This window comes from Budorcas taxicolor, chromosome 2 (genome assembly GCF_023091745.1).
Source record: "Budorcas taxicolor isolate Tak-1 chromosome 2, Takin1.1, whole genome shotgun sequence".
NCBI lineage: Eukaryota > Metazoa > Chordata > Mammalia > Artiodactyla > Bovidae > Budorcas > Budorcas taxicolor.
This window is the reverse complement of record NC_068911.1, coordinates 104,579,357-104,600,025: the sequence shown is the minus strand read 5'-3', so window position 1 is coordinate 104,600,025 and position 20,669 is coordinate 104,579,357. Positions and strand designations below refer to the sequence as shown.

The following is a 20,669-nucleotide window of genomic DNA, read 5'->3' as shown; positions in this document are numbered from 1 at the left end:
TGCAAACTAGTACAGCCACTGTGGAGAACAGTGTGGAGATTCCTTAAAAAACTGGAAATAAAACTGCCTTATGACCCAGGAATCCCACTGCTGGGCATACACACCAAGGAAACCAGAATTGAAAGAGACACATGTACCCCCAATGTTCATCGCAGCACTGTTTATAATAGCCAGGACATGGAAGCAACCTAGATGTCCGTCAGGAGATGAATGGATAAGAAAGCGGTGGTACATATACACAATGGAGTATTACTCAGCCATTAAAAAGAATACATTTGATTTAGTTCTAATGAGGTGGATGAAACTGGAGCCGATTATACAGAATGAAGTAAGCCAGAAAGAAAAACACCAATACAGTATACTAACACATATATATGGAATTTAGAAAGATGGTAATGATAACCCTGTATGCGAGACAGCAAAAGAGACACAGATTCATAGAATGGACTTTTGGACTCTGAGGGAGAGGGAGAGGGTGGGATGATTTGGGAGAATGGCATTGAAACATGTATACTATCATGTAAGAAATGAATCACTAGTCTAGGTTCAATACAGGATACAGGATGCTTGGGGCTGGTGCACTGGGATGACCCAGAGAGATGATATGGGGAGGGTGGTGGCAGGGGAGTTCAGGGCTGGGAACTCATGAACACCCGTGGTGGATTCATGTCAATGTATGGAAAAACCAATACAGTATTGTAAAGTAAAGAAATAAAAAAATAAAAAATAAAATGGAAAAAAAAAAAGAGAGATCCAACCAGTCCATCCTAAGGGAAATCAGTCCTGAATATTAATTGGAAGGACTGATGCTGAAGCTGAAACTTCAATACTTTGGCCACCTGATACTAAGAACTGACCCATTAGTAAAGATCCTGATGCTGGGAAAGATTGAAGCCGGGAGGAGAATGGGACAACAGAGGATGAGATGGTTTGGTGGCATCACCAACATGATGGAAATGAGTTTGAGTAGGCTCCAGGAGTTTGCGATGTACAGAGGAGCCTGGCGTGCTGTGGTTAATGGGGTCACAGAGTCGGACACAACTGAGCAACTGAACTGAACTGATAAGCTCATACATATGTATTCGATTCATACATATATACTGTCTATGGTTATATTGCAATTATGTATGTTTATTTATATACTACATAGTATATATAATGAAATATGTAAACTATAGTTTGCATGAAAAATGTTGTTTAATCGCTCAGTCGTGTCTGGCCCTTTGTGACCAATGGACTGTAACCTGCCAGACTCCTCTGTCCATGGGATTTCAAAGCAAGAATACTGGAGTGGGTTACTATTTCCTTCTCCAGGGAATCTTCTGGACCCAGGGACTGAACTTGCATCTCTTAGATTTACAGGCAGGTTCTTTACCACTGAGCCAGCGGAGAAGCCCCATACATAAGATATAGAACTATCTAAAACATATAATTTATATATATAATATTAATGTCATGTGTACTGTATCGGAGAAGACAATGGCACACCACTCCAGTACTCTAGCCTGGAAAATCCCATGTACGGAGGAGCTGGTGGGCTGCAGTCTGTGGGGTTGCTAAAAGTCGGATATGACTGAGCGACTTCACTTTCACTTTTCACTTTCATGCATTGGAGAAGGAAATGGCAACCCACTCCAATGTTCTTGCCTGGAGAATCCCAGGGACGGGGGAGCCTGGTGGGCTGCCGTCGATGGGGCCGCACAGAGTCGGACATGACTGAGGCGACTTAGCAGCAGCATCAGTAGCAGCAGCAGTGTACTATATATTCAATATAATATAATGCTAATATAATTACATAAAATAACTATAAACCAGTCCTGTTTATTGTGTATTATTGTAGAATATCAGATTCATGTAATGGTCCCTGCATGGCATACAGCCAATAAGCTGTATTCCAAACTTGGAATCAATGATTACATTGTTGCAATTCACTAATATGTTGCCCGTAAAGTACACCTTGTCATATCCTCAAGTAAAACCCAACATGGTGGTGCTTGGTTGTCTAGTCACTCAGTCCTGTCCATTTCTTTGCAACCCCATGGACTCTTTGCACAATCCTCCTGCTAGGCTCCTCTGTTCTTGGGATTTCCTATGCAAGAATATTGAGTGGGCTGCCATTTCCTTCTCCATGGGATCTTCCTGACCCAGGGACTGAACCTGCATCTCCCGCATTGCAGGAAGATTCTTTACTGGCTGAGCCCCAGTGAAGCCCAAAACACAGCATAGCACAAACTGTCTGAAATGACACAGAAAATTTCAACCTTGATGTGTACTACATTTTAAATCCTTTTATTGAGCTGTAAATTAATGATGTGTTCAGTGACTATTCTGAATTGGCTAGTGCCTTTCTGCCGTTAAGCCTTGTCACATTCCATGTGCTTTGATCTTGTGTTTTAGGTCTTTGAAAGTGCTTAGCTATTGCCTAACAACTGCTGTCTCTGCTGTGTGCTTTATGTCATCTCCTTTGTGGACAGGTGGCAGATTTTTTACTTCTTCTGAAGCATTCTTTATGTGGTTTTGTGTGTTTGTATCCTGGGAGGAATGTATGTGCTAGTCTTTGGAAGTTGCTATTTAACCTTAACTTAACATACGGACTCTGAAATAAAAATTATAAAAATGTTTTTCTTTTATGTTATCTCAACTTATTAAGGTTATAAAATATGATCAAGTACCTCAGCTAACAAGAGAAAAGCATCACATATGCAAAATATTTTCTCTGTTCCTGCCTCTAGGGAAAGAGTGAAGTAGGCAAAGGTACTTGTGAGTGGTACACACTAGGGATAAATTCTTGGAAATTCACCATGTACATTGAAAGCTTTTACATACATTGGAGAAGTCCTACAAAGAAGAAAACCTTAAATTTGGTTTAACTCTGCATTGTCCCCAATTTATTTAATAACAGAGCCCTTCTTTGGATTTTTATCTCATAGGATGTCTTTGTTCCTCTGAAAATATTTTAGGAATTCCTGAATGGTGATATGTCATCTCTGATGAGAATCTGATAATACAGGAAAGATGGGGAGATAGAACAGTATTTCCTTGTCCCCAGGAATGGTTAAAATCCAGCAAGTTTTTTTTTCCTTGATCACTTGTGTATTAAGTCTACTAGTGATTATTAGTTGTTGTTCAGTTGCTAAGCCATGACTGCCTTTTTGCGACCCCATGGACTGCAATAAGCCAGGCTCCTCTGTACTCTGCTATCTCCTGGAGTTTGCTCAAATTCATGTTTCCTGAGTTGGTTATGCTATCTAATCATCTCATCCTCTGTCATCCCCTTCTACTCTTGTCTTTAATCTTCCGCCAGCATAAGGGTCTTTTCCAGTGAGTTGGCTCTTTAAGTCAGGTGGCCAAAGTAGTGGAGCTTCAGCTTCAGCATCAGTCCTTCCCTTCAGGGTTGCTTTCCTTTAGGATTGACTGATTTGATTTCCTTGCTGTCCAGGGGACTCTCAAGAGTCTCCTCCAGCACCATGATTCAAAAGCATGAACTCTTTGGTGCTCAGGCTTCTTAATGGTCCAACTCACACCTCCATACACGACTACTGGAGAAACCATTGCTTTGACTATATGGACCTTTGTTGGCAAAGGGATGTCTCTTTTGATCTATCTAGGTTTGTCATAGCTTTCCTTCCTTTCCTTTCACTTCCCTAAGTGACTATACCTTATAATAATTATTGTTTTCACTACGTGAATGCAAATTACCCCCATATCTCAAATGACACTTCTTCAGTTCACTTTCACTATAAATTAATTCCCACAAAGCACTCTGGGAAATTCCCATCATGCATGAGTGGGTGGGTTGAGGGGCTAAAAGGAATTGACCCAGGCTTTAGGCCACTGCCCTGTGCTCACCTAGCTAGAAAATAATCATGAGGATGGATTTTCTCAGTGTGCTATCAATCAAAGGGCTTGAGCTTAATGGGTGGTTGGGGCTATATTTACTGTTCCTCCTCTGATTCCCCTTAACTGTTATATGTGGTGGTGATACTCAGTACCCATCTCAGCTAAGAACTTTGGGTGCACCACTATGTAGACTGAATAGATCATGAACCCGGGTAGGTCTTCATCTCATGCCAGTCCATGGCCACGTATAAGAATGTCTGATGCACCCTCGCTCTTGAAGGCTTAGGCTGCCAGTTCTGCCAATGGCGACCTTCACCTTGATGAGATCCTTTCTCGAGGTTCTGCTTCTTTCAAGGAGGACAATGTCTATTCCAGATTTTCTTCTTTAATATTTAGGCAGCCAAATATTCAAGTTCTTTGTACTGATTTTACTTGAGTTCAGAAATGAATCAGCTTTATCTGTTCTTTGGTGATTGATTTTCATTTTGTTTCTCAGTCTCATTCTGCCTAGAGTTAAACACTGGCCTTGGAATGACTGGCTCAGATGGTCAAGAATCTGCCTGCAGTGTGGGAAATCTGGATTCAATCCCTGGGTTTGGAAGATTCCTTTGAGAGGGGAATGGCTACCCACTCCAGTATTCTTGTCTGGAGAATTCCATGAGCAGAGGAGCCTGGCAAGCTACAGTCTACGGGGTCGCAAAGAGTCAGACATAACTGAGTGACTTTCGGTTTAGAATGAGTAATGGCAAGGAGTGGGAGGTTCCTCTGTTTGGATTCCACCAGCGACCAGACCTGGTGGGCATCATCCTTTATCTTTCTACCCTCCTGCTTCTGCCTTACTGACTGGATGCATTCTTATGGCATTACACTTCTAGTTTTTGCAAGATTTCCTCAGAATAAATGAGTGAAACACCCCCAGAAAATTTAGATATGCAAAAAATACACTTTTTTCATTCATCTTTAGATTAGTTTGATTATTTTGAGCCCTTTACCCACCAGAGTCCTGCCTCTTTCCTCTGGGAAGTCTACCTATTCCTCAGCCATCTGTTCATACAGGCCACCACTTAGATGGCCCTTATTTTTGATAGGCTAGCCATCAACTCTCTCTAGAACTTCTGTGTCACAGCTGGTTCCTTGTGTAACTCTTCCGCTGTGCTGGATCTCTCAGAGGTTCCCACTGGCCCTGGCCTTATCTGCCTGGACATCCACAGCTGCCATTTTCTTTCTGGGGAAGGAAGATACAAGGTCTCTATGTCTCTCTCTCTCTCTCTTTCTCACTAACATCAGGAACTCTATTATTATCAATTTTGTCCCAGGTAGCAGAAACATAAGGGATAAACTTCTGTTTTTGAGCCGGGAGGCATGTGCCGTGGGAAGGAGACCCATTCCTCAGGAACATCCAACAGAACCTTTATGGACTAAACTTCTACACAGAAGTCGGAGGCTTATTGTGCTATGTTTGGTTTCAAAAATATCTTCAGATCACCATCTAATAAATCTCTGTGATTCTGTAAGCAAAACGTACCTGTCAACCATGGTTCTTCCATCTGTCAACCCCATAGGACTGTGGGTACTGGGTCTTTGACCTAAACACTCTTCCGAATAATGGTGCCACTCAAATCCCCCTAAGATGTGAGCATGAAGGTATTTCCATAGAATGTTTGTGGCTCCACTGGAAACCTGTATCATGGCAGGTTTCTCAGCTTTACCTCTGTGTCTGGGGCTTCCTCCTCAGGATGAGCAGTGTCCCAAGTTAACAGTTTTAAAGCAAGTCTTCCAGACTCTTCTTTTCTTAGGTGTTTTCCTGGGTGTCTGAGAATATTATCATGTCAACAAACTGAAAAGACCATATTTGCTCTCTTTTTACTCTTTCTGTCAAGTTTCCTGAAAATATCTAGGGAACTTAGGGCATCTAGGAGTCCTTTCTAAATTAGCCTACTTTCCAAGACTGCTTTGGGGATTGAGTAACATGATTGTTATTAAATGTCAGCCACAGGGTCTGCTACCATGTCAGTGCTGTTATTGTAACAAGCCTGTGACCACCATGATAATTCTATCCCCTGTCACTTTTTAGGGTTGTGAGTCATAGACTGGGATGATAAGATCTGATATATAATTCTTATTTATTTGAATCCTCTAAGAGAAAAATGATAATAGCATCTTGTTCAGCAATGTGCCTGAAGCAATTAGGATATTCTGATTAGAGCTGTGACTAAGATCAACAGTATTTCTGTAGACAGGTATTTCATTTAACTAACAATCCTGAGAAGATTGGACACTCCATCCCTGATTGCATGGGCTTCATGGAGCCTGGCAATAAAGAGTCCAAAGAGTTGCAGCAAAGAGTAATGGGTGTTACAGGTGGGGTTTTGTAAAACCAACATTTAAGAATCCCATTGGGCATTATGCTGGATGTTTGTTCTTTGAAGCATAAGCTAAGGAAACACAGGAGCCTCCCTGGTGATTCAGTGGTAAAGAATCTGCCTGCAGTGCAAGAGATGTGGGTTCAGTCCCTGGGTTAGAATGATCCCCTGGAGAAGGAAATGGCAGTTCACTCTAGTATTCTTGCCTGGGAAATCTGATGGACAGAGAAGCTTAGGGGCTACAGTCTATGGGGTCGCAAAAGAGTCAGACATGACTTAGTGACTAAACAGTGACAAATCCAGTGGAATATTACTCAGACATAAAAAGGATTTATGTATTCTTAAAGTTTACATGTATAATGCCATCATTGCTGCCTTTTCCATGAGCCTCTGATAGACAACAGGCAAGGCCTTCCTCATGAAGCCCAACACATATTGATTATTCATTGTGGAACTTGGTTGCTATTTTCTGTGTGGAGGCACAGCCTACAAATTTCAACATCCCAAGCACTTGCTCCACTTTGCTTTCTTTGTGGTATAAAACAAACACATCTCTGATCCTCCTGGAGTGTCATCACTGCCTAGTGATCAATAAGGAAAGGGAGAAAGTCCTTTAGATTACTGGGCAGAGTTCAGCTTTACTCTATGTCTGGCCTGCACTTGATTGCCTTTCTCACTGAACTGATGCAAAACAGCTGAATAAATGATGTGTGTGTGTGTGTGTGTGTGTGTGTGTGTCTTTCTTCAGGGAATTGAGAGGGCTTAGCTGAAGTGTTTATTGCAAGTAAAGTCAAAGTTGAGTGGAGCATATATATGGGATGAGAACATTCCATCAATATCCCTTGACAGGTATCAAAGCCCCAGAGTTCCAGGGCCATCAGGGAGCCGGGCCATTGAGCTGGGACTCTGGCAAGGCTGAGGGGTGTAGGCAGGAGAGGAAGAGCAGGACCCCAAGCCCCTCACACCAGCTACCCTCAGAATAGACCTCCTCCTAAATATATTTTACCTAAGGGGCTTTGCATGGCTTTATTTGCTCAAGATATATGGCTTCTAAAAATAGGTAAACTGCCGTTACACTGGAAAATATTTGGAGTCGATAAAACTGTAGAGTACAGTATCAAGACAACAGAGCCATTTACCCTGAGAAAGCTCTTTGACCTCAGGCTTTGATGACCTCATCTAGAAAAGTACACCAATCTCAGTAATGAAATGGGGAAGATAGTAAATGTTTCGAAAAAGACAGTTGTTAGTATTAATGCTATATTTATTCTAAGGACACATCACTTCTTATTGGTGCCTATGACTTTCTTTGTGTGCTGAACCCCTGACCCTTGGTGGATGTACCCAAATAGTAACTTTGTCCATGTTCTCACACACACAGAGGCAGGAAGGATCCCGTTTCATGTAATCAACTGTGAAGGGCCTCTGGGAAGCTGTGTGTTCCTAGTTGATAATCTAGGAGATTAAATTTCCTTAGCATTCTCCAGTCAGTTTGTTGCTTATATAAACTGCGTTTCTATGGAATTTCCATTTGTTTGTTCTGTTTTTCCTTCCTTTCCACCTTAGATGGTGGACTGCTGATGGAGTCCTTTTTTCCCCTTGAAGTTGTAGAGTGTTATAGTAGAAACCAGAGTGATATACTGTGAAGATCACTGGATTGGGCTTCTGGAAGGCTATCATCCATTCCATTTCTGCTCCAAATGACTGTGTGACCTTGAGCAAGTCATGGAATTTGTTTGGACTTCACTCCTTGCTCCAAAAACTGGGCTATAAGATTTCCTTTCCACTCCCACAATCTTGGTGGTTTGCAGGCTGTAGATTTGAGTGATCTGAAAAGACCCACTTTATGTCAGGATGCAATGAAGTATATGAGGTTTGAGATGCCCTTTTAGTCTTCAGAATTTTTAGAAACAGAAATATTGATAAATAGTTTTTAAAAGGTAGTTTTCTGTCTCTGTGGTGTTTGCATGAACTGATTAGCCATTCAGATAGATGTCTAATCTGCTCCGCTGTCAAGCTTCTTTTAATGGATGTTCTGGCTACTGGCAACTAATAGTTTATAATCATAAATGATAAGTGACAGAGGCATCTGTCCATAACGATGAACTGGACTTAGAACGTGCTGCTAGATGTCAAATAGAACACAATCATTCAAAAAGAACTTGGGATGTTAGTAGCAATGTATATGCTTACTGGAAGTGTATATATGCAGTCCAGATACTCTGTGGTGGTCTGGAATTTGAAATCATGAAACATATTCAAAAGTATATCTTTATACTTATGAAAATAATGTTTAATATCTCAACTGTTTCTGTTAAATTTTTCTAAACTTATTTTTCAAGGTCCTAAATATATATTTTGAAAATAGTTTTAGTATTAATGGGGGTTTTTTGATTGCTATGAAAAGTACAATGGAATTTTTTTAATGCTATTTTATGCTTTTTCAGTTCAGTTCAGTCACTCAGTCTTGCCTGACTCTTTGTGACTGCAGGACACCAGGCTTCCCTGTCTATCACCAACTCCCAGAGTTTGCTCAAACTCATCTCCATTGAGTCAGTGATACCATCCAACCATCTCAAGCTCTGTCGTCCCCTTCTCCTCCCACCTTCAATCATTCCCAGCATCAGTTCCTTTTCCAATGAGTCGGTTCTTTTCATCAGGTGGCCACAATATTGGAATTTCAGCTTCAGCTCAGTCCTTCCAATGAATATTCAGGACTGATTTTCTTTAGGATGAACTGGTCAGAGCTCCTTGGAGTCCAAGGGACTCTCAAGAGTCTTCTCCAACACCATAGTTCAAAAGCATCAATTTTTCAGCACTCAGCTTTCTTTATAGTCTAATTTTCACATCCGTACATGACTACTGGAAAAACCATAGCTTTGACTAGAGGGACTTTTGTCAGCAAAGTAATGTCTCTGCTTTTTAATATGCTGTCTAGGTTGGTCATGGCTTTTCTTCCAAGGAGGAAGTGTCTTTTAATTTCATGGCTGCAGTCACCATCTGCAGTGATTTTGGAGCCCAAGAAAAGAGTCTGTCACTGTTTACATATTTTCCCCATCTATTTGCCATGAAGTGATAGGACCAGATGCCATGATCTTCATTTTCTGAATGTTGAGCTTTAAGCCAACTTTTTCACTGTCCTCTTTCACTTTCATCAAGAGGCTCTTTAGTTCTTCTTCACTTTCTGCCATGGGGTGCCATAAAGGTTACTGATATTTCTCCTGGCACTCTTGATTATGCTTTTTGATGTGATGGTAAATGGATATGTTCCCCTGATTTCTCTTTCTGATCCTTTATTGTTAGTGTATAGGAATGCAAGATGTTTTTGTGCATTAACTTTATATCCTGCAACTTTACCAAATTCATTGATGAGTTCTAGTAGTTTTCTGTTGACATCTGCAGGGTTTTCCATGTATAGTATTATGTCATGTGCAAATGGTTATAGTTCTTCTTTTCCAATTTGGATTCTTTTATATTTCTTTTTCTTTTTTGATTGTCATGGCTAGGATTTCCAAAACTATGTTGAATAATAGTGGCCAGAGTGGACATCCTGTCTTATTCTTGATCTGAGAGGAAATGCTTTCAGTTTTTCACAATTAAAAATGATATTTTTTATGGGTTTTTCATACATGTCCTTTATTAAATTGAGGTAGATTCCTTCTTTGCCTACTTTCTGGAGAGTTTTTATCAAAAATGGGAGTTGAATTTTGTCAGAAGCTTTTTCTACATCTATTGAGAACATCATTTTTTTAAAGTAAATTTTTCTGTCTCTTTTGTTTATCTTTTTATTGCAGGATAATTGGTTTACAATATTGTCTTGGTTTCTGCCATACATAAACGTGAATCACAGGTGTACATATGTCCCCTCCCTCCGGTAACCCCTCCCATCTTCCTCCTCATTCTACCCCATCCTACTCTGGGGTTGTCACAGAGCACTGGGTTGAGCTCCCTGTGTCACACTGCAAATTCCCACATAGTATCTATTTTCTATATGGTATTTTATGTTTCCACACTATTCTCTCAATTCGTCCCACCCTCTCCTTCCCCGACTGTGTCCACAAGTCTGTTCTTTATGTCTGTGTCTCCGTTGCTGCCCTGCAAACAGATTCATCAGTACTATCATTCTAGATTCCATATGCATGTGTTAATATGCAATATTTGTCTCTTTCTGTCTTAAGTCTGTATAATAGGCTCTAGGTTCATACACCTCATTAGGACTGACTCAAATGTGTTCTTTTAAATAGCTGAGTAATATTCCACTGTGTATATGTACCACAATTTCTATATTCATGTATCTGTCAGTGGACATTTTTCGATGGATCATACGGTTTTTATTCTTCAGTTTGTTGATGTGGAGTATCACATTGATTGATTTGTGGATATTTTAGACTCCTTGTATCCCTTGAATGAATCTCAGTTGATCATGGTGTATGGATGATCCTTTTAATGTGTCGTTAGATTCAGTATTTTGTTTAGAAATTTTGCATCTATGTTCATTAGTGACATTGGCCTTTAATTTTCTTTTTTTGTGGTATAGTATCTTTGTATGGTTTTATTATCAGGGTATTGGTGGCCTTGTATAATGAGCTTAGGAGTGTTTCTTTTTCTACAATATTTTGGAAGAGTTTCAGAAGGGTAGGTGTTAATTCTTCTCTAAATACTTCATAAATTCTCTTGTGAAGTCAGCTGATCTTAGACTTTTGTTTGTTGGGAGATTTTTAATCACAACTTCAATTTCAGTACTTGTGATTACTACAATTTCAATTTCAGTACTTGTGATTTCTCTGTTCATATCATCTATTTCCTTATGGTTCAGCCTTGGAAGGTTGTGCCTTTGTATGAATTTGTCCATTTCTTCTAGGCTGTCCATTTTATTGGTGCATAGTTGCTTGTAGTAGTGTGTTATGATCCTTGATACTTCTGTTATGTCCATTGTAACTTCTCCTTTTTCCTTTCTAATTTTATTGACCTGAGTCCCCTTCCTTTTTTTCTTAATGAGTCTGGCTAAAGCTTTGTTTATATTCTCAAAGAACCAGTTTTTAGTTTCATTGATCTTTGCTGTTGTTTTTTTGTCTCTATTTCTTTTATTTCTGCTCTAATCTTTATGGTTTTATTTCCTTCTACTAACTTTGGGTTTTGTTGGTTCTTCTTTCTCTAGTTGCTTTAGGTGTAAGGTTGGGTTGTTTATTTGAGATTTTTCTTGTTTCTTGAGCTAAATTGTATTGCTATAAATTTCCCTCTTAGAATTGCTTTTGCTATGTCAGTTGTTTTTGGATCATTGTATTTTCATTGTCATTTGTCTCTAGGTATTTTTTTATATTCTCTTTGATTTCTCCAGTGATCCACTGGTCACTTAGTAACATATTTAACCTCTGTGTCATTGTGTTTTTTATGACAGAGACATGGATAAAGAACATGTGTTACATATATACAGTGGAATATTGTTAAGCCATAAAAAAGAATGAAATAATGCCATTTTTAGCAATGTGGATAGACCTAGAGATTGTTATGTGGAGTGAATTGAGAGAAAGACAAGTATCATTTGATATTGCTTATATGTGGAATCTAAAAGAAGGGTACAAGTGAACATATCTATTGTATAAAACAGGAACAGAGTTACATATATAGAATACAAATTTATGGCTACCAGGTGTTAAGATGGGGAAGAATAAATTGGAAGATTGGAATTGACATATACACACTACTGTATATAAAACAGATAGCTAGTAAGGATCTACCCTATAGCACAGGGAACTCTACTCAATACTCTGTAATGGCCTATATGGGAAAATAATCTAGAAAAGAGTGGTTGTATGTATTTGTATAGCTGATTTACTTTTCTGTATATCTGAAACTAATGTGCTGTGCAACATGGCAAGTTGCTTCAGTTGTGTCCAACCCTTTGCAACCCTATGGACTCTGAGCCTACCAGGTTCCTCTGTCCTTGGTGCCCTCCAGGGATCTTCCTTGTCCAGGGGTTGAACCCATGTCTCTTAGGTCTCCTGCATTGGCAGGCAGGTTCCTTACTAGTAGCACCACCTGGGAAGCCCACTTGAAACTAACACAACATTGTAAATCAACTATACTCTAATGAGAAAAAATCTAATAAATCCATAAAATAAATGAAATGCATTAGGGTTTAAATTCCTTCCCATTAATTTTTTTTTCTGTCTCTCCATTTTCTGTGTTGTGTGCCTGTTGCTATCAGAGGCATAACTCACAAATGGATATATCTAATGAGCAGGTTTGCTCTGAAAGGTTAGAAAGTGCTGGGTGACTTTATACATCCCCTGCTAGTAGAAATTATGAATTATCATAATGTATTTTGAAATTTAGACTCAGGAACTATCATCTCTTCTGACTTTCATCACTGTACCTGCCTTCAGTGGTACCTCTCAACTTCTAGGCTTCTGCTTTCGATTTAATAAACTCTGGGAAATCAAATTAAGATTGTTAATGCTGTGTACAAGCTAAGTGTAGACAACCCTGAGGGGCCTGATGTCCTTTCATAAGCATGTAGGCATTATATTTAGTGCACAGTTATTATGAGATGTATTTAATGTCTCATTCATTTTTATATTCCCAGAGTCTAATACACTACTTGTCAAATAGCAGATAATGAATAATGGTTGTTTCAGTGAATAAATGTTCACTGGCCACTTTTTCTCATCCCTTGGGTTCTTTGATGTATTTTAGAAAGTGTGATTTCCTAGATAATTGTCCACTGTGTAATGGAGATATTACTTTAATTTCTCCATGATCAATGTGAAAGCTTTTTGAGATGTGAAAGTTATGACAGAAATTCCAAGCAATTTCTTGTAGATGAGACATCTTACAAGTGGATCAATGCTGTTTTATGTCACATTGTGTAATGCTCAGGTTTCTGAGTGCTTTGGTTCAGTAATTATCCACCAATAATTTGTTTAGAACAGTAAAGCTCAGCCGTGTCATCCATGTCATGCCTCAGTGTTCTTGGTCGAGTTAAATATAAAGCAGTGTCAGGATAATAAAAGCTGTGGTTGAAAGAAAGTGAATAATAAAACAAACATCTCTTCCTATTGTGTGAATGGTATTAAATCAAGTCTGTTACTTCAAATAGTGGTGAGAACAGTGTGAGCGCTCCTGGGAGTATGTTTATTCCCTGTTCTCTGGAGTGCTTTTTTTCCCCTTGGTTGCAGGCTTCTTAATACCACACCTAAAACTCAGGCATCCTCTGGGCTGCCTTAATTATGATGATTTAGATTGGGTGATGCGTTCATCAAAACTAATCCACTTAAGGATAACTTAATTAAGAGAATACAATTTGCCAGCACTTTTCTACTTTTAGAGGAATATTACATTAGAACATTCACAGATTTGCACTTTCTTAAAAAACCCAGACAAAAAAGAGGAATCATTGAGTTTTAAAGGTGAATGTAACTTGAGATTTCATCGATGCTACCCTGTGTCCAAAAAATTCACTTCTATACAAAAATGTTAGCATGTTAATTAGAACTGATGTGACTTGAAATTCTTCACAGTTTATTGCAGAGTAGCTGTGTTTATTTCATAGAAAGGGTAATGAGTCGCAGGTGGAAAGTGATTTTACATAATCTTAGTGCAGGTAAACAAGTAGAAAATTACTATTCCTATTACACCATTGAAATGTTTTCAAGTTTTAGTTTAAAACTTATATATGTAATTATGTATGCAATTAAACTTTTAAACCTTTAATTGTTCTCAATTTTGTTTTTATTTGTTTAAAATTTTTATTTTATATTGACGTAAAGTTGATTTGCAATGTTGTGTTACTTTCTGCTGTATAACAAAGTGATTCAGTTTCAATTCAGTTCAATCACTCAGTCATGTCCAACTCTTTGTGACTCCCATGGACTGCAGCGGGCCAGGCTTCCCTGTCAATCACCAGCTCCCTGAGCTTACTCAAATTCATGTCCATTGAGTTGGTGATGCCATCCAGCCATCTCATCCTCTGTCATCCCCTTCTCCTCCTGCCTTCAATCTTCCCCAGAATTAGAATCTTTTCAAATGAGTCCATTCTTCACATTGGGTGGCCAAAGTATTGGAGTTTCAGCTTCAGCATCAGTCCTTCCAATGAATATTCAGGACTGGTTTCCTTTAGGATGGGTTTGTTGGATCTCCTTGCAGTCCAAGGGACTCTCAAGAGTCTTCTCAAACACCACAGTTCAAAAGCATCAATTCTTTGGTGCTGGTAGGCTGCAGTCCACGGGGTCGCTAAGAGTCGGACACGACTGAGTGACTTCACTTTCACTTTCACTTTCATGCATTGGAGAAGGAAATGGCAACCCACTCCAGTGTCCTTGCCTGGAGAATCCCAGGGATGGGGGAGCCTGGTGGGCTGCCGTCTATGGGGTCGCACAGAGTCAAACACAATTGAAGTGACTTAGCAGCAGCAGCAGCAGCAGCAGCAGCCACAGCAGCAGCTTTCTTTATAGTCCAACTCTCACACCCATACATGACTACTGGAAAAACCATAGATTTGACTAGAGGGACCTTTGTTGGCAAAGTAATGTCTCTGCTTTTTAATATGCTGTCTAGGTTTGCCATAGCTTTTCTTCCAAGGAGCAAGCATCTTTCAATTTCCTGGCTGTAGTCACCATCTGCAGTGATTTTGGAGCTCCCAAAAAAGTCTGTCACTGTTTCCATTGTTTCCCCATCTATTTGCCATGAAGTGATGGGACCAGAGGCCATGATCTTAGCTTTCTGAATGTTCAGTTTTAAACCAACGTTTTTACTGTCCTCTTTCACTTTTATCAAGAGGATCTTTAGTTTTTCTTTTTTTTTCCCCACTTTCTGCCATAAGGGTGGTGGCATCTGCATATCTTCATATTCTTTTTTTCAGATTCTTTTCCCATATAGTTTATTACATAGTATTGAACAGCATTCTATATGCTTGGCACTGGGTTCTTGTTGATTATCTTTTTTTTTTACACATTGTTGTGGGTATATGTTAATTCCAACCTCCTAATTTATCCTTTCTTCTACCTCCCTTTCCCCTTTGGTAACCATAAATTTGTTCTCTAATTCCATGAGTCAGTTTCTGTTTTGCAAATAAGTTCATTTGTATCATTTTTAGATTCTACATATAATTGATGTTTATCTTTCTTTGTCTGACTTCACTTAGTATGATAATCTCTAGGTCCATTCATTTGCCACAAATGGTATTATTTCATCATTTTCTATGGGTAAGTAATATTCCATTATATGTATGTACCACACTTGTTTATCCTTTCATCTGTTGATGGACATTTAGGTTTTTTTCCATGTCTTGGCTGTTGTAAATAGTGCTGCAATGAACTTTGGGGTGCATATATATATTTGAAGTATGGATTTCTATATATATATTCCCAGGAATGGGATTTCTGGATCATATGGTGCCAGAGTCCAGCTCCGGCAGCCAGGGAATCAGCCTGAAGGGGTGAGCGGTGTCGGTGGACGATGATGTAGCCTCTGACTCATAGTATGGAACTGCATGTTTATTTCCAGCTTCAGGTTTTCTTTTATACTTGGACAAAAGCATTAGGTCAGAGGTTTGACATTTTCAGTTTTTCCCACCCAGATTTACTGTCTCCAGAAATCACTGTTGTCCTTCAAACAGAGTTCCTGCTTCAGCGATTCTCTCAGAATCTGCTTTACTATCTATTATTTACTTTCTCTTATGTGTCCTATCCTTAACTTGTGATTATATTGTAACTCTTGCCACATTCCTCAGTTTATTTCTTATCTTTCTAAATCCTGTTTGCCCCTAGCATCTTAAGATCACTATCTCCTAAAAAGGCTTCTAGCTATTCTTAATTATTCCTAAACCCTAAACTCAGCAAACTTCTTTTGCCATAAACATTCCCCTCACAAACAGGTCTCAGATAACAATCCTTCCCATGGCCTTGAGCCGTGGCCTACTTGCTCATCCTGGAACATTCTTTATAAAGATCCTTGAACAAATGTCAGTGCTTACTTTATAGATTATTTTCTGGGCACAGAACTGTAGAAGGCTTTGTGCTTTCTCATGCTTCTCTCAAGCACCTTAACATTCTTTCCAGCCAACTCAACTGAAGAAAGGAAAGAAAAAGTCAGAATCACAAGGCCTAACTCCTTCATCCCAGGGCTGTGCCTGCAAGATGAGGAGAGGGGGTTGGGGCCATGCCTCCATTTTGTCAGTGATGCCTAACGTGGCTCCCAACAATATGGTAGCTCTATTTTTAGTTTTTTAAGGAACCTCCAAACTGAAAATGGATTAAAGACCTAGTTATATGACCAGATTGGGGAAGGTAATGGCAACCCACTCCAGTACTCTTGCCTGGAAAATCCCATGGATGGAGGAGCCTGGTAGGCTGCAGTCCATGGGGTTGCGGAGTCAGACATGACTGAGTGACTTCACTTTCACTTTTCACTTTCATGCATTGGAGAGGAAATGGCAACCCATTCCAGTGTTCCTGCCTGGAGAATCCCAGGGATGGGGGAGCCTGGTGGGCTGCCGTCTATGGGGTCACACAGAGTCGAACACTACTGACGTGACTTAGCAGCAGCAGCAGCAGCTTATGACCATGCTATAAAATTCTGGAAAACATAGTCAGAACACTCTTTGACATAAATCAAAGCAATATCTTGTAGGGTCTATCTCCTAGGGTAATGAAAACTTTGTTTTATTTGTGTTACTTGAAGCTTATTTTCAATTAAGAAATAGAAAATGATTATTGTTTGTACATAGATTTCTTATTTGTTTAGATTATTTAACTCAGATGTATATTCTGAATATAACCATATGTTTTATATATATGTCAAATTTAAAAGTGATATTCTTTTTCTTCATGCAACTGCTCAAAATTTTAATCAGCTCTTCTATTTCTGCACTTGGACAAGGGATTTAAGATTTGTCATACTGCAGGTCACATTTTACTTCAATATACATGTTTTTTGAAAAGGCAAAATCCCTTAGGGCTGTGTGATTTTCACTATTGTGTGTGTTTTAAGTTCATAGCCAAACACAACTGAATAAATCATGGGACACATTTTCCTCTCCATGTCTGAAAAATGCAAATCGTTATAGGTCAGTTGCTCAGAGGTCTTGTCATATCTCAGATGTCTTGTTTACAATTTGTTTTTCATTTTTTCCCAGCATAGCCAATTCAAGTTACAGTTACCTGTCATTCAGATTCTTTTCAGTTGTCTGCAAAGTTCGCTTTAACATGTGGAAAAACTATTCTTCCTAGACCATGCCTTCCTAAATGCAGTGACTAAAGTTTATAAACATGCATGTGTCTTAGTATGCAAAAACTGCTGTCCTAAATTCCCAGGGTCAAGAGGGGGAAATGCTGTGCTGCCACAACCTTGATGACTTTTTCTACTCACATCCAAAGGAATATTAACAAATTGGAGAGATTGTAGCTAAGTGAAGAAATGCATTTGCCTTGTGATTTTAGGATCACACATACCAGTGCATACCATAGAAAAGGGTCTTTTCAAATGTAGGGCAGGAGCCCAAGCTTGGGGTCACACAGATCTGTAGTTTCATTCTAGTCTATCACACACTAGTTGTGTAACTTGGGTGTGCATTGTAACTTCTGTGAGTTCCATTTCCCTCAACTGATAAAATGAGCAAAGTAGCCCCACTTCATGGGAGTGTTATAAGGAACAGAAGGAGGAAGACACTTATCAAGTCACCAGTGATGTAAGATAAACCAACTGGCTTGCTGTTTAAAAAAAAAAAAGCCTTCGTTTGCCTTGATTTGTAGTGTGATGTAAATATTCCCACCATGGCTGATTTTAAATCATAAATGATTTAATGACCACCTGGTAAAATTCCTGAATATTTAACAAGAAAACAAATACAGTGCAACACCACTAGCCTTTAACAAATGGTAGTAATTATTTCTTTTTATTTATTTGTTTTTAATTGGAGGATAATTGTTAATAGTTATATTTTGTCTTCATTGATCTAGAAAAAAATGGCTCTTTGGCAAAATTCTATGTAGATGGAGAAATGAAAGCTAAGGGAAGAATATTAAGTTATATAGTTTAAAATATTAATGATTTCAAATAATAAAAAAACTACCTTAACAGTTTTGAAAATGCGCAAAAACTTAGAAGAAAACAGAATGTTAATAATAAGAAAATGTGTTAATCAAATATTTTAAAATTAAGAATAAGGATCACTTTGTAAGAAGTTCTAGATTGATTAAATTTACTGTTAGCTTTTTAAGACTGGTTAGAAGAGGCGCCACTAGTTTGGTCTTACATTCTTTAATATACAGGAATAAATACTAAGTATAAAGTTGTGTATACTTGACACCTAAACAAATAGAAACTGACAGCCTACATTTTAAAACCCAGTGTTTGTGCAAAAAATGCTTTGTTTTCTTTTTAACTAATAACTGTTTTAGATCATTAAAAACAGATTTTTTTTAATTGAAGTGTAGTTGATTTACAATGTTGTGTTAATTTTGGGTGTTCAGCAAAATGATTTAGTTATATACATGTTATATACATTATATATAGTTATTATATATACTTATATATTATATATATGGACTTTCCAGGTGGTGCCAGGGTAAAGAATCTGGCTGCCAATGCAGGAGACACAAGAGACCTGGGTTTGATGCCTGGATAAGGAAGATCCCTTGGAGTAGGGAATGGCAATCCACTCCAATATTCTTGCTGGGAAATCCCATGAATAGAGGAACCTGGTGGGCTACAGTGCATAGGGTCACAGAGAGTCAGACATGACTAACTGAGCACATAATGCAGTATGTGTATATATAAACTGAATATATCGTCAGTTATATATTTATAAACTGTCACATAGTCAGTTATATATATAAAAAGTTTTATATATGTTCTTTATATATATATATACACACACTATATATACATATATATATATATATATATATATGCTTTTTCAGATTCTTTTCTCTTCTTTGTTATTATAAAATATTGAGTACAGTGCCCTGTGCTATACAATAGGTCCTTATTGGTTGTCTACTTTATATATACTAGTATGTGTGTGTTGGGCTTTCCTGGTGGCTCAGGCAGTAAAGAATTTGCCTGTATATGTTAATCCCAAACTCCTGGATAGATCAAAAATTAAAATATAATTTAACTGATTAAAATTAGTAAATAATTTTAAGCAATTAAAAACTAAAGATTTAAAAAGTTTCCTACGATCATATATTTTTTGAAATAGTAACCATGGATTTGGGTTTTGTATTTTGTGTTTTTAATAATAGTAAATGTTCACATGCATGGTCTGGGATGCTGGGCAGGGAGTGGCATATTGAACCTGAATCTGTTCTAGAACATCTAGACAGCTGGAGCCTGCAAATGACCATCATGTCACAGTGAGCATCTCAGTGTACAGAATACTAAACTGTGGGTGATTCAGGAGGAAATTATCAGAATTAAAGATGATTGATTAGTCAACCTGTGCTGAACGCTGCACTTCCCATGCACACTGACTGTGACTGAGGAGACAGTCCTGGGACAGCTCACCCAGGAAAGAGTGTGGGAAACCAAAGGGCTTTTTGGTGACTGTAGGCTGACTTCATTCAGTAAAACTCTGTTTCAACAAGAGATGGGGCACCACATGCGAGTGTGGGGGCACCAAAAGAAGATGAGAGTACATTTTATTCTCTTTCACAAAGTGACAGAAATCATCAGCACTGGAATTATCAACATGGTATTGCCTAGAATAGCAGGTCTGCACACCCAGGGCTCGGGGAAAGAACTGGTGGACTGGGTACATTACAACCTCAAAAGTATTGCCCTGCCACAGTGAGAGATCCTCAGTGAAGCAAATGCAAATACTGTTTCTCTGGGGAGGCACATGTCTCTTCCTAAATGCATATTACTATACACATTTACTGCGTCTAGAAATGTACTGGATATGCTTGAAAATACATTCCCAGGGACTAATTAAGTGACATGTTGGAGTCTGATCAGATTTGAGGAAAGAGAGAAAGACTTCACTTTCTTTCTCTTGCTTGTGGAAATTAGATGATTTCTCAGGGTGTGAGTTGCCTCTATGGTGATTCCAAACCTAGTAAAGGGGCAAACATAACAGTGATAAACGTCTTTTTTCAGGCTCTTATTAAATATTTAGGTAAAGAGAAAAGGAGGAAACTATTTTTTTTTTCCCATTGACACAAAATGTGATTACTTGCTGTCTTTGTGGAAAGATCGATGATCAGCCTAATGGATGAGGCCAGCTAGTGTGTTTATATTTAGGATGCAAAAAGAAAAGTGAGAAACGTCAATGGGTAGCTCTTTTATCTGTCCATTTCTTGAAACTTTCTCATAAAACTAATTCATTAATTAAAAGATTTGGCATATTACAAGCTAATGTTGGAAGTTATTGTTGTTTAGTTGCTAGATCATGTCTGATTCTGTGACCTCATAGACTGTAGTCTGCCAGACTTCCCTGTCCTTGGAATTTTCCAGGCTAGAATACTG

The 20,669-nt window shown here is 38.6% G+C and overlaps 1 protein-coding gene across 1 annotated transcript in view; it reads left to right on the top strand.

Moving 5' to 3' along the window:
- THSD7B (thrombospondin type 1 domain containing 7B) overlaps positions 1-20,669 on the top strand; it is an 899,070-nt gene that overhangs the window by 188,626 nt on the left and 689,775 nt on the right. The gene's annotated exons all lie outside the window — the stretch shown is intronic.